General features: G+C 38.8%; 1 protein-coding gene across 8 annotated transcripts in view; it reads left to right on the top strand.

The window, feature by feature from the left end:
• The first annotated feature begins 59 nt into the window (after nt 1-59).
• KLRG1 (killer cell lectin like receptor G1) overlaps nt 60-15,449 on the top strand; it is a 45,422-nt gene continuing 30,032 nt past the window's right edge. For 7 of the 8 annotated variants that reach the window (XR_007406606.1, XR_007406605.1, XM_049102896.1 and 4 more), the window contains exons 1-2: nt 60-1,105; nt 6,027-6,175. The gene's annotated coding sequence lies outside the window, so the exon portion shown is untranslated. Of the gene's footprint in view, nt 1,106-6,026; nt 6,176-12,653; nt 13,064-15,449 lie in introns of those variants that run through there. The other variant, XM_025455019.3, reaches the window with a different exon arrangement.

The raw sequence follows: 15,449 nt of genomic DNA, 5'->3' as shown, positions 1-15,449 counted from the left end.
GTCTGTTCACCGGAGGCCTCGAGGCGTTTTGCGTGACGAAGGCTCCGTAACCCAATTCCGTTCGCTCCCTCCGGTCGGCGTTTCTGGTGTCCTGGAGGAAAGAGCAATTCCGTTTTAGCCTTTGTGCCTTGGCCAAGCTCCTCTGCTTTTCCAGCTGAGGTCTGGCTCACTCGTCGCTTGTTGGAGTCTGCGCCTTCCTAGAACTCGGTTCAAATGCTTTTGCTCCTGGGAGCTTCTGGATTAACTCTTCGGAATGAAGATCTCTTTCCTCTAAACGCCCGACAGTTGCCTCTACCTGGTTCTAGCCCGATTTTCTAATGCTTTTTACTCATACGTGGCTTTTGCATGTCCCCCCCCCCCCCCTTTGCGGGTGGGGACTGGATTTTGATTCATGGTTCTCATCAGAGCTAGTACAATATTTTGAATCCAGTAATAATAGAAGCCAATACGCACGTAGTTCTGTGGTGCCGGCATGCTTTAAGTGCTGTATTTATTTATTTTTAAAGATTTTATTCATGAGAGAGAGGTGGAGACATAGACTGAGAGAAGCAGGCCCCCTGCCGGGGGAGCCCAATGGGGGCTCAATCCCAGGACTGGGAAATCACCACCCGACGTGCTCTAGACTGAGCCCCCCCAGGTGCCCTGTTTTAAGTGCTTTATTTAATTGATTTTTTAAAAAAGATATTTATTTATTCCTGAGAGACACAGAAGGAGAGGCAGAGGGAGAAGCAGGCTCCATGCAGGGAGCCCGACGTGGGACTCGATCCCAGGTCTCCAGGATCATGCCCTCCGAGGGCCGAAGGCGGCGCTAAACCGCTGAGCCAGTGGGGCTGCCCTTCCCACTTGAATTTTAGAGCTCATGGAGGCTAAGTAACTTACTCAGGGTCCCACAGCTCTTAAGGTGTCAGTATTCAGGTTTCTTATTTTAGGTGTTATATATGCATATAGTTAGTCTTCAGAGTCCAAGCTCTCAAGCGATACCTATGTTCACTTTAGAGGCTCCTGCATTTGTTTATTAGTAGGTACATTGAATGCAGCCAAAGTGGTTATCATGTCTGGGTTGGGTTTGGATGTGTTCTCAAGAAAAATATAAGAAAATTACAAGGTGAGTTTCTTTCTGATAATAAAAGTAATTTGTAATCAGAAAATACAGAGGACAAAACAAAAATACATAAACCCACCAAGAGGTTGTGTATTTCCCTTTGGAATATGTTACCTGGGGATCCCTGGGTGGCGCAGCAGTTTGGCGCCTGCCTTTGGCCCAGGGCGTGATCCTGGAGACCCGGGATCGAATCCCATGTCGCGCTCCCGGTGCATGGAGCCTGCTTCTCCCTGTGCCTATGTCTCTGCCTCTCTCTCTCTCTCTCTCTCTCTCTCTCTCTCTCTCTCTCCTCTCTCTGTGACTATAATAAATTAAAAAAAAAAAAAAGGAATATGTTACCTGTTTCTTTTTTTTTTTAAGGTTTATTTATTTATTCATGATAGACACAGAGAGAGAGAGAGAAAGGTAGACACAGGAGGAGGGAGAAGCAGGCTCCATGCCGGGAGCCCGACACAGGACTCGATCCCGAGACTCCAGGATCACGCGTGGGCCAAAGGCAGGCGCTAAACTGCTGAGCCACCCAGGGATCCCTTACTGTTTGTTTTTAAAAAACATTTAGTATCAAGTATTTCTCCATGTCACTAACTTTACAAATAAACTTTTTAAAAAAGATTTTATTTATTTATTTATTTATGAGAGGCGGAGACATAGGCAAAAGGAGACACAGGCTTGTTTTTGGGAGCCCCGTGTGGGAATTGATCCCAGGACCCCAGGATCAGACCTGAGCCAAAGGCAGCCACCGAAGTGCCCCTAGAGTTAGGTTATTTAAGTTATTTCTACAGAATTACTTTTATTAATTCATTCAACAAATATTTACTGAGCAATTTACACTCTTACAGATTTTTGGAGATCCATGAGAAAAAAAAGACAAAAAAAATAAAACCCTTTTACATTGAGCTTTCATTCTACAATTGATACATATTTGTTGGTGAATTCAAATTTTAACTTCAGAAACCTTGCCCCTTGGTCATTGCCTAGAGTAGCATTGGGCTGGAGGGAAGGTGGGTGCATGTTGGAAGTGGTGAAAGGTCCAGCAAAGCAGTTGAGTAGGATGAATAACTTGTCAGATAGGAGTGAGAAGGAGGGAGAGTTCCCTTTCCATCCACTTACAGATAACTTGGGTTACTTACCTGCTTCTCAGACTTCAGTGCCCATTGTGGAAACCTCCTGTGTCAGGGGCAAAAACTGAAATTTAGTGGGTTTTTTGTTTGTTTGTTTTTACCTTTCTGCTCTCTCTCCAGCCACATCATTAACAGGGACATCATACCCATAACCCACACCCCCCTCATATACAAGGTTAAATTGCTCACTTTGTTTAGAAAGCAGTTCTGTGAGTTTTGTCCTAAAATCAAATGCTGAGGATGCCTTTTGTTTAGTATAAGCAGAGGAGAGAAAGAGTCCCTCCCAACCTTGTCCAACAGGGATATATTCCAAGACCCCTAGAAACCACAAACAGTACTGAACCCTAATATATACTATATTTTTTTCTTATACATACATACTTATGATAAAGTTTGTGAGACACAGCAAGAGTTTAATAATAATAACTACTAATAAAATAGAATAATTATAACAACATATGAGTGTGGTCGCTGTCAAAATAGCTGACTATACTGTACTCACCCTTCTTGTGATGGTGGGAGATGTTAACATACCCACATGATGAGATGAAGTGAGGTGAATGACATAGGTATTATTTAACATTAGGCTGCTATTGACAGATAAGTCAGAAGGAGGATCATCTGTTTCCAGGATGTGGTTGACCTTGAGTAACTGAAACCATAGAAAGCGAAACTGTGGGTTAGATGAGACTATTGTATCCTGAATTCTTCCTTCAATCCGTTGCTTTGATGACCTGATCTGAGAAGATCTGCTTTTTTGTTAACTTTGAGCTGGGAATTTGGTTGGGAATGGCTTTTTAAACCTCTCAACAGCTTCCTTCTGTATGTGGTACAGGTTTTGCTTTTCACTATCAATCCTCCCTGATCACAATTTGATCTGCTGAGGGATCTTTCAAAATTTGTTTGGTAGTTTCTTTTCTTTTTTTTTTTTTTTAGATTTTATTTATCTATTCATGAGAGACACACAGAGAGAGAGAGAGAGAGACAGGCAGAGGGAGAAGCAGGCTCCATGCAGGGTGCCCGATGTGGACTCGATCCCGGATCTCCAGGATCACGCCCTGAGCTGAAGGCGGTGCTAAACCGCTGAGCCACCCAGGCTGCCCTGTTTGGTAGTTTCTTAATCTTGTTATACATGTGTTTAGTTTGCTGTCTTAAACCAGATTTCAGTTTTGAATTTTGATTGATGCTTTCCTTTTATTTTATTTTATTTTATTTTTTTTGATGCTTTCCTTTTAAAATATTTAACATATTTCAAGGACTAAATAAATAAATATATATATATATTTGTTTTTAGTAATTTTCAATTTTAATATGACTTATCATTTCTAGATGCAAGAATAGTATCGTATTCACCTTGTATTCACCTCGATTTGCCAGTTGTTTATAAATTGTCCCATTTGCTTTATTAGTCTCCCCCCCTACACACACACACACACACACACACACACACACACTAGTTTATTTTGAACAATTTGGAAGTTGCCCATCACTGTTAAGTACATTAGTGTGTATTTCCTAAGAACAAAGACATTCTCACCTTATCACAGTGTAATTATCCAAAATTAGAAACTATAACATTGATAGAATATTATTGTCTAATCTATGGTCCATATTCAGATTTCATCAATTATCCCAGTAAATATGCTTTATAATTTTTTTCCCATTCCCCAACCACTGAAGTCAAGCAGGAGTCACACATTGTAGTTAGTTGTCATTTTTCTTCATCTTATCTGTCCTTCATATTTTGAAAAGTACAGGTCACTTAATTTGTAGAATGTCTCTCATTTTAGGTGTGTCTGATATTTCCTCATGATTATATTAGGTATGCATTTTTTGATAACACTAAGAGAGAAGTGGTGTGTTCTTGTATCAGCCAGGACCCGGTTGGAAGAGAGATACTATATCAGTAATTTTTAAGGAAAAATTTAATACAGACTTTTCTTTTTTATTATTATTATTTTTTAAAGATTTTATTTATTTATTCATGAGAGAGAGAGAGTGAGAGAGAGAGGCAGAGACACAGGCAGAGGGAGAAGCAGGCTCCATGTAGGGAGTCCAACATGGGACTTGATCCTGGGTCTTCAGGATCATGCCCTGGGCTGAAGGCAGCGTTAAACCACTGAGCCACCTGGGCTGCTCTACAGACTTATTTTCTAGTAAAAAATAATTAGAGGGGATAAACAAGAACTCTAGGTTATCCAGAAGTTACACAGAAATAACAACTACAAAATGTAGCTACTGCTTCTGGGCTGAAGCAGAGTTAGCTAGGAAGTACCTTAGAAACTTGAAGGAAGAGCTAGCTTCCCCAACCACATGGTAGAGTCAGACCTCAGAAGAGAGGGTATAGTTCCTGCCACAGGAACAAGCCACCTACTGATGAGGTAAAGATAAATCGCTGGAGGGTGTGGGTTGATGTTAAACTGCCAGTGGGAGCCTTCCTTTGTCATTTTGACACGTTCCCATAATTTTTTGAGCAAATTCTTTACTCTTGGGTACACAGATGTTCCATGTTTATCTTGCATTTTAATTACCCTAGAATCAGTTATTTCTCTGCCTTAGTGGAGAGTAGTGTTGAGAGACCAGGATGTGATTACAAAGTGTGGTTGTTGCTACTTGTGGGTCACTGCTTTAGAGCCCCTCAGCAGGCAGAGTTAGGAAACCTATATATCTTTCTAAGAATGAGAAACCATGCTCTCATTATACTCAACATATTTATGTTTGTTCACACATGAGAAAACACAGGAAGTAGTTTTATAACTGACAAACCATACTATCGTGTAAAGCAAGCCTACTAATTAGAGTTCAGTATTTGCTTAAAGTTTCATTTTATTTTTGTTGGTGAGGTGAAATTTATAAGTAATGAAATACACAACTCTTAAGGATATAATTCAGTGAATCTTAAAAAGTGCATCATAACTGTAACCACCCTGTAATCAAGATTTGGTAGATTTTCATCGCCCAAGAAATTTCCTCATGTCCCTTTGCAGTCCTGTCTAGGATTTTCATTACAGTGTTGGATAGAAGTGGTAAAATTAGACATCATTGGTCTGCTCCTGGGATAAACCACACTTTGGCATGATGAATTGTCTCATATTTTTTCTGAATTTGATTTGCTGATTTTCTTTCAAAGCTCTTGGTGTCTATTTTCATGTGTTGGAGTCTAATATTTTTTCTTGTAATTGTCGCTTTTGATATCAGAGTCATGATGGTTGCCTAAAATAAGTTGAAGAGTATACTTTTATTTTCTATTTACTGAAGGAACTGTGTTGTTTATTCCTTGAAATTTGATAGAATATGCTATTGAAGTCATCTGAACATGAAGCTTACTTAACAAGATTTGTATTAACAAATTCAATTTCTTTTTTTTTAAAGATTTTATTTATTTATTCATGAGAGACACAGAGTGAGGCAGAGACATAGGCAGAGGGAGAAGCGGGCTCCCTGCAGGGACCCTGATGCAGAACTCGATCCCAGAACTTTGGGATCATGCCCTGAGCTGAAGGCCGATGCTCAACCATTGAGCCACTCAGGTGTCCCAACAAATTCAATTTCCTTAGTAGGAAGAGCTATTCAAAAATTTCTGTTTTTTCTCGTGTCAATTGGTAAACTGTGTTTTTCAAGGAATTTTTCCATTTTATGTAAACTGTTAAATTTATTGGCACACAAATATAATATCCCCATATTATCCTTTTAATATCTTTATAGTAATATACTCTCTTCATTCTTAATATTCATAACTTGTCTTCTCTTTTTGTTTCTTGGTAAGTTTTTTTAAAAATGTTTTTTATTTATTTATTCATGAGAGACACAAAGAGAGAGAAAGGCAGAGACACAGGCAGAGGGAGAAGCAGGCTCCATGCAGGGAGCCTGACATGAGACTGGATCTCAGGTCTCCAGGATCAGGCCCTGGGCTGAAGACGGTGCTAAACTGCTGAGCCACCTGGGCTGCCCGGTAAGTTTTGTTAGAAGTTTGTCAGCCAGTAATCTTATCAAATAACCAAATTTTTAGTTTGTTAATTTTTCTGTTCCTTGTGGTTATGTTTTTAAAATTTTACTGTTTAGATTTAAAAATTTCTGACCTTTCTTCTGCTTGCTTTGGTTTTAATTTGCTACTCCTTTTGTATCTTCTTAAATTAGAAACATTATTTTAAATTTTTTTCTTTTGTATTCACTTAAAGCTCTAACCTTCTCTCTAAGCCACTGTTTTAGCTGTGATCTATACCTTTTCATGTTGCATTTTCTTGATTATTTAGTTTTTAAATAATTTCTAATTTTGTTTATTTTTTTTTCTTTGACCCATGGATTATTTAGAGAGAGAGAGAGAGAGTGTGTGTGTGTGTGTGTGTATTTTAGGCATACAAAAAGTCATGTTAATTATTTTAACAGAACTTAATTTTTTTCTCCCTCTTTCTAATTATCTTTATTATTACATCAATGAAAAAAAATTTCAAGTTAGTTCCAGTGGGTTTTTAACACCTCTCACCTCTCTAATGCTTTTAAAACTTTTTTTTTTTTTTGCTTTTAAAATTTTTAAGAAATTAATTGATTAATTTATGTTTTTTTGGGGGAAAGATTTCTTTTGGAAAGATTTTTATTTTATTATTTATTTGAGAGAGAGCAGGCACAGAGGGGGTGAGCGGGAGAAGCACACTCCCTGCTGAGTAGAAAGCCCAATGCAGGGCTTGATCCCAGGACCCTGAGATCATGACCTGAGCTGAAGGGACACACACCTAAGTGACTGAGCCACCCTGGTGCCCCTGTAACACTGTTTTTAAATTGAGATATAACTGACATATATGTTTTACTTTTGAGTGTACAGTGTAATGATTTGATATATGTATACATTTCAAAATGATTAGCACAATAAGTTTAGTTACATTTCAAAATGATTAGCACAATAAGTTTAGTTAGCAGCCATCACCACAGTTACCAATTTTTTTTCTTGTCGTGAGAGCTTTTAAGATCTACTCTCTCAGCAGCTTTCAAATATGTAATACAGTATTGCTAACTATAGTCACCATTCTGTACATTACACCCCCATGATTTATGCATCTTATAATTGGAAGTTTGTACCTTTTAACTAACTTTACCTATCTCCTCTACTCTTATTCCCTATGTCTGGCAACCACCAATCTTTTCTCTGTATCTATGAGTTCAGGGTTTTATTTTGTTTTGTTTTTGTTTTTTAGATCCCATATATAAATGAGATCATACAGTATTTGTTTTTCTCTGTCTGATTTATTTCACTTAATAGTACCTTCACAGTCCATGTATGTTGTCACAAATGACAGGATTTTCTTCTTTTTTATGACCAAATAATATTCCATTATGTATATATACCACAATTTCTTTATTCAGTCACCTATCAGCAGTTTGTTTCAATGTGTTGGCTATTGTGAATAATGCCGCAGTGAACCTGAAAATGCAGATATATTTTGATATAAAAGATATGATAGTGATTTTGTTTTCTTCAGCTGTATAACCAGAAGTGGAATTATTGGATTATATGGTAATTCTATTTTTTAAGATGCCTTCATACTGTGTTCCATAAGGGCTGCACCAATTTCATTCCCACTAATAGTGTACAGGGTTCCCTTTTCCTCATATCCTCTCCATTACTCTAATAACATTTGGTATTTCTTATTTTTCTTTGGCTATTTTTTTTAAAAAAGATTTTATTTGTATATTTGAGAGAGAAAGAGTGTGAGGGAGTGAGGGGCAAGGGGTGAGGGACAAGCAGATTCCCCACTGAGCAGAAAGTCCAATGTGGGTCTTGATCCCAGGACCCTGAGATCATGAGCTGAGCCAAAGTACCTAGGCTTCTCTGGCTATTTTTAGAAGTACCCATTCTAACAGGTGTAAGGTAATACCTCATTGTGTTTTTATTTGTATTTCTATGATGATTATAAGTGTGTTTTAAAATTTTTAAATAGGGCAGCCTGTGTGGCTCAGTGGCTTAGCGCTGCCTTCAGTCCCAGGTGTGGTCCTGGAGACCCGGGATCTAGCTCCACGTCAAGCTCCCTGCATGGAATGGAGCCTGCTTCTCCTTCTGCCTGTGTCTCTGCCTCTCTCTCTGTGTGTGTCTCTCATGAATAAATAAATAAAATTAAAAAAAAATAAAATTTTTAAATATTTAGGAACTTTCTAGGTTTTTGATTCCACTCTACTGGTCAAATCTTCAAGATTGTAACATATTGAAATTTATTAAAGCTTGTATTGTTTTTCAGTATGTAATTTACTTGGTAAGCATTTCATTTACATTTAAAGGCATGTGTATTCTGTAGTTGTTTGGTGTCATTTTGTTGGATAAATTTCAATTCGTTCAAGATGGTTGATAGTATTGTTTAAATCTTACATTCTTACTGATTTTTTTGTCTGATTGTTTTATCAGTTATTGAGAAAGGGGTGTTTAAATTTTCATCTATGATTATGGATTTTTTTTTCAATTCAGTGAGATTTTGTTTCATGTATTTTGAAGTTGTATTATTAAGTGCATACTCATTTACAGTTGTTAATATATTTGATGCAGTGATTTATATAACTATGAAATGTACGTCTTGTCAGTTTTGTCATATATTAATTTAACCACTGTGGTAGGCTAAAAAATGTTCCTCACTCCCACCTCCAAAGATGTCTATGTCCTAATCCCTGGAAGCTTTGAATGTATTTCCTTACATGGCAAAAGAAACTGTAGATATGCTTAAATTAAGAACCTTGTAATAGAGATTATGTTGGATTATCCAGGTAGATCCAGTATAATCACACTAAGGTAGTAGAGTAAAAGTTAGAAAAAGGTGATGTAATGATAGAAACAGAGATTGGGGTGATGCACTTTGAAATGGCGGAAGTGGCTTCAAGCCAAGGAATTCAGGCAGCCTATAACAGCAGGAAAATTGGGGTGCCTAGGTGGCTTTGCAGTTAAGCCTCCAACTCTTGGTTTTGGCTCAGGTCATGATTTCAGTTACAAAATCAAGCCCCATGTCGGGCTCTGTGCTCAGTGCAGAGTCTGCTGGAGATTCTCTCCCTCCTTCTCCCTTTGCCCCTCCCCCTGCTCATGCTGTCTCCATCTCCCTCTCCCCCTCTCTAAAACAAACAAACAAACAAACAGACAAACAAATAGAATCATTAAAAAAAAAAAGTAGCAGGACAAATCAAGGACATGAATTTTTCCCTGAAGCTTCCAGAAGGAAAGCAGTCTTCTAACATCTTCATTTAAATTTTTTGACACCCAGAACTGTGAAAGGATAAATGTACATTGTTTTAAGTCACTGTTTGTGGTATTTGCTACAGCAACAATAACTAATATTACCACTTTAGGTTTTTTTGTTTACTGTTTGTATGTATCTTTTTCTGTACTTTCTTTCAACCTCTTTCTTTCAACCTGCAGTGCATGTGTTATAACACAGCATATAGTTCATTTTCCCTTTTTCCCTAGTGTTACAATCTGCCATTTATTTGATGTGTTTAGTCTATTTATGATGAATTCAGTTATTGATATGGTTGGCTCTAGGTCTGTCATTTTGCTATTTGTTTATAGTTGTCTTGTATGTTATATTTTCCTTTGTTTTTTCTTTTAGAGAAATTAAGAAAAACACCATCTTGTATATGTTCCTATGTATTTACTCTTTCTGTTTCTTCTTCAGACTTGTAGGTCTATGTTTTCATCTTGTGACATTTCTTTTCAGTATGAAGTGCTGCTTTTAGCATTTCTTATCGTGCTGGACTGCTAATGACAATTCTATGTTTTTTTTCTAAATAAAAGTCTTTTTTTCCCTCTTTATTTTTGGTGGGTGTGTTTGCTAGATACAGAATTTTGGATTGGTAGTATCATTTACCCCAAACAGCAGATTTATTGAAATATAATTGACATATAGCATTTTGTAAATTTAAGGTATAGAGTGTGATGATTTGATATATGTGTATTTTGTAAAATGATTACCACATAAGTTTAGTTGCTACATTCAGCACCACATATAATTACCTTTGTGTGTGTGTGTGTGTGTGTGTGTGTGTGTGGTAAGAATGTTTAACATTTATTCTTAGCAAATTTCAGGTATATAATATAGCATTGTTTTTTTTTTTTAATATAGCATTGTTAACTGCAATCACCATGTGGTATATTGCATCCCCAGAACTTATTCATCTTTTTTTTTCAATATTTTATTTATTTATTCATGAGAGACACACACGCAGAGAGGCAGAGACATAGGCAGAGAGAGAAGCAGGCTCCATGCAGGGAGCCCGATGTGGGACTCGATCCCGGGACCCCAGGATCATGCCCTGGCCCCAAGGCTCAACCACTGAGCCACCCAGGCGTCCTGAACTTATTCATCTTATAACTGGAAGTTTATACCTTTTGACCAATATCTCCTCATTTGTCCCACCCTTCAGCCCCTGGCAACTACCATTTTTTCTATTAATATGAGTTTTTTTTTTAAGATTTTACATGTAAATGAGATCATATAGCATTTCTTTTTCTCTGACTTATTTGCCTTGGCCTAATGCCCTTGAGTTCCATCCATGGTGTCACAAATGGCAGGATTTCCTTCATCTTTGTAGGTTAATAATATTCCATTATATCTGTATACCACATTTTCTTTATCCATTAATCCACTGATGAGCACACAGGTTATTCCCATGTCTTGACTATTGTGAATAATGCTGTAGTGAACAAGGGGGCGCAGATACCTCTTTGACATTGTGATTTAATTTCCTTTAGCTATAGACCCAGAAGTGGAATTGCTGGATCATATAGTAGTTCTATTTTTAGTTTTTTGAGGAACTTCCATGTTGTTTTCCATAGTGGCTGAACCAATAGTATTATAATTTTGCCTTTTAAAAAAACGGTTTTCAGTTGTCTTTCTTCCTCTTGGTTTCTGATGAGACTTCAGCTATCATTCATGTCATTGTCTCCCTCTGTTAATATGTTGTTTTTCTCTGGCTGCTTGGGCAATATTTTCTCTTTATCTAGTTTTTAGCAGTTTTGTTATGATGTTTTTAGGTATGATTTTCCTTATATTTATCCTGAATGGGGTTCACTGAATTTCTCATATCTGTACATTTTGCACTAAATTTGGGAAATATTTGATCATTAATTCTTCAAATTCTTTTCTTTCTCCATTATTTTGCTCTTATGTTTCTGGGGCTTCACTTATAAGCACTTGATAATTGTCCTGTAGGACAATTCCTACAGATCACAGAGGCTCTGTTTATTAACTTTTTCTCTTCTTTATATTGGATAATTTCTAGCAATCTATCTTCACATTCCATTGACCTTTTCTTCTATCCTCTCCAGTTTGTTGTTAATCCCATTCAGTTGGGTTTTTATTTTTAAATTTTTAAAAATTTTTATTTTTGGGGTTTTTTAATTTTAGTTTTAAAAATTCTGGATATTATTCTTTTTTGATTAAAATTTTTACTTGATTTTTTAAAATAATTTCTCTCCTAGGATTCTTCATCTTCTTACTCATGATGACTATATTTTCCTCTTGTATATAAGCACATTTATAGCTGTTAATGTCCTTGTTTGCTGATTCCAACATGTATGTCATCTTAAGTTTCTTTTCTAGTTGCTTGCTTACCTCTGGGCTGTGGCCCACATTTTTTTATTTCTATGCATTGTAATTCTTTTTTATTGTAGGCTGGAGATTAAATATATTACATTACAGGGAGTCTGCATTATGTTGTCTTTCTTTAAATAAAGTTTTTTATATGAGAATAACATAAGCTTTATAGAAGAGTTTCGAAGGTAGTACATAGAATTTTTTTCATACCCATCGCCTCATTTCTTCTAATTTTTTTTTTTTTCTGCTTGCTCTGGCGTTTATTACAGCAAGCAAACCTCACCGCCTCAACCTCACAGCTATAAACTAGGATGTGAACCCCCGAAAGCCTATATAAACAGCCAAAATAATGGTTATCAACCCTGGAGACTGAAGCTCCCCAGCCAGTCTTTTAAATGTTTAGAACAGGGACGCCCGGGTGGCTCAGTGGTCGAGCCTCTGCCTTGGGCCCAGGGCGTGATCCCGGCGTCCTGGGATCGAGCCCTACGTGGGGCTCCCTGCTAGGAGCCTGCTCCTCCCTCTGCCTGTGTCTCTGCCTCTCTCTGTGTCTCTCATGAATAGATACAATCTTTGAAAACTAAAATAAAAAGATGAATGTTTAGAACACTTCTGAGAAGCCCTGTTCGCTGGTGGCCCAGCCTATTCACAGGCAACCACTGGGAAACACCGAGAAGGTCTCTCAGAAGGCGGCTTAAGCGTTTTACAAGCAGCGTGCAGTGGGGAGGCAGCAAGTTGCAAACGCTCGAAAGCCCCTGAGGCACACGGTGGAAAGCCCGAGGCTCGTCGTCGTGCGAACCACGAACCACAGAGCGTGACTGCGTGACCGCGGGTGGGCATCCTGGCCGGCGGCGAGGCCGCGCTCCAACGCGCTCGGGCCTGCCTGCCCCTGACGCAGGAGCCTCGGGCCGCGGACCGGGGCCTGCAGACCTCGGCGTCCCGGAAGCCTGGTTTCGTTACCCCTCGGCTACTCAGGTTCCGAGGGCTCTCGCTTAGGAGGAGATGGGAGGTGGACAGAAAACCTCCATACGCCGACAATATGAACGTCCCGGCGCTTCCGTAACTCGGAAAAACCCCGTGTGAGGAGGTCTGGCGAAGGCGGCGCGGAATCCACGGCGCAAACTCTGGAGACGAATTTCCTCAGGCGCCGCGTCTAGGGCGGCGCAGGCCGGAGAGCCCCGGTGCCCCGAGGCGGAGGCCGCTTCTCCGGATGTCGGCGTCTTAGGTAACGCCCGCACCGGCATCAGAAGGAAGAATCAATGACTGCTCCGCCATGACTAGTGAGCTGCAGGGTTTCTTTGAATTTCACCGGTTTTTCACTCATGTTCTTTTTCTGTTCCGGGACCTTGGACACCATCTTGCTCATGTTTTCTTGATCCTCTCTGGTCTGTGGTAGTTCCTCAGCATGTTCTTATTGTTCATGACCTTGACATGGTTAGAGAGTACTAGTCAGATATTTAGTAGAATACTTTTCAATTTACAGTTTCCTGATTTTTTTTTTTTTTCATTCTTAGACTGAGATTATGGGTTTTGGTAAAATACCCCACAGTAATTAGTTATCTTTCTTATTGCACCGCATTGAGGGTACGTGATATCAATAAGACTTACTACTGGTGGTTTACATGATCAACTGCTTATATGTAAAAGGTTGTGCTTGATATATATACATATAGGATATACATATAGGTGTGTGTATGTATACATATGTATGTTGTGCCCAAGATTGCGAATCCGAGAAACCACCAAGGAGCCGACAGCGATGCAAGCGCCCGAGGGTTGATTTACAAGCCCGAGCTCCGGCCCGGGTACACCCGACACAGCGGAGCAGGGACTTGGACCCCGAAGTGGGTTACAGCTGGGTTTCTTATGGGCTGGTCTAGGGGACCTCCAGAAGGGGTGGAGGAATTTCTCAAGTCTGTGTACATTCTGATATGGGGCTTAAGGGCATTGAGCTCTGTTCTCATTCTAATATGGGATTTTCTGCCCCGCGCGGGCTAGGCTCTGTTGTCTTTCGGATGTGGGATTCCCTGGCAAGGACATTCTGCAGTTTTTCCTGTAAAGTTCAGCTCTTATTCCTCCTATTCACAGGGGCCTAAGATGGCTGTACTTGTGCTAATGCTAAACTTGAGGTGGAATGGCCTTGATTTTTCTCGGCCTCCACAATATATAACGGGAAATTATTCAGCCTTAAAAAAAGAAAGAAATCCTTCTATTTGCAACAACATAGATGAAACAAGAGGACATTGTCTATGTGAAATAAGCCAGACCAGAAAGACAAATTTTGCGTGATCTCACTATGGAGTCTAAGAAAAGAGAAAAGTGTTGAGTTCACAGAAACAGAGTAGAGAGGTCATTGTCAGAGGCTAGTGGTGGGGGGGAAAAGGGGAGATACTGATCAAAGGATATAAACTTTCAGTGAAAAGCTGAATAAGCTCCGGAATCCTAATAGACATACAGCACAGTGACTATAGTTAATAATATGTTAACAGGAGAATGGATAAACAAACCAGTCTCTCCATAGAGTGGAATATATTCAGCAATAGAAAGGAATGAATTATTGATATACACTACACTACAACATGCATGAGGCTCCTTTTATGACAAACTTGGGAAAGATACAAACTAATCTACAGTGATAAAAGGCAAATCAGTGGATGCCGAGAGAAAGGTGAATGGTAGGCCCAGAAAGGCAGTAGTACAGAGTATAAAGTAACATTTGTTGGTGACAGATACATTTATTTTCTTGATTGTGGTGATGGCTTCACTGGTACATGCATATATGCTAATTATATCTCAATAAAGCTATTAGAAAATGATATATACTTGAGGGGCACCTGGCTGGCTCAGTCTGTAGAGCATGTGACTCTTGATCTTGGGGTTGTGAGTTCAAGCCCACTGTTGGGTGTAGGAGCCTACTTAAAAGAAAAAATAAATGTATATTTAAAATTTGCTGAGAGTAGATTTCAAGTATTTTCACCCCCCCAACACAAATGGTAACTGTTGGAAGTGTTGAATATATTAATTACTTTGTGGTAATCATTTCACCATGTGTACTTATATCAAAAATTCCACATTATATACCTTAAATATATACAATTTTTTTTCAATTTAATTAACATGTAGTGTATTCTTAGAATCAGAGGTAGAATTTAGTGATTCCTCAGATGCATATAACACTCGGTGCTCATCACATCACGTGTCCTCCTCAATGCCCATCACTCAGTTACCCCACCCCCACCATTCTCCCCACTGGCAACCCCTCAGCTTGTTCCCTATTGTTAAGAATCTCTAATGGTTTGCGTCCCACTCTGTTTTACTCTTATTTTATTTTTCTTTCCCAATGATCATGTGTTTTGTTTCTTAAATTCCACGTATGAGTGAAATCATATGGTATTTGTCTTTGACTGACTTAATTCATCTAGCATAATATCCTCTAGTCCCTCCATGTCTTTGTAAATGGTAATATATCATTCTTTTTGATGGCTGAGTAATAAATATACACAATTTTTTAAAGCTTTTTTTTTTAAAAAAAGATTTTACTTATTTATTCATGAGAAACACAGAGAGAGAGGCAGAGACACAGGCAGAGGGAGAAGCAGGCTCCATGCAGGGAGCCCGATGTGGGACTCCCGGATCTCCAGGTTCACGCCCTAGGCCAAAGGCAGA

Source organism: Canis lupus, chromosome 27 (genome assembly GCF_003254725.2).
Source record: "Canis lupus dingo isolate Sandy chromosome 27, ASM325472v2, whole genome shotgun sequence".
Lineage (NCBI taxonomy): Eukaryota > Metazoa > Chordata > Mammalia > Carnivora > Canidae > Canis > Canis lupus.
This window is presented reverse-complemented; position numbering and strand designations above follow the sequence as displayed.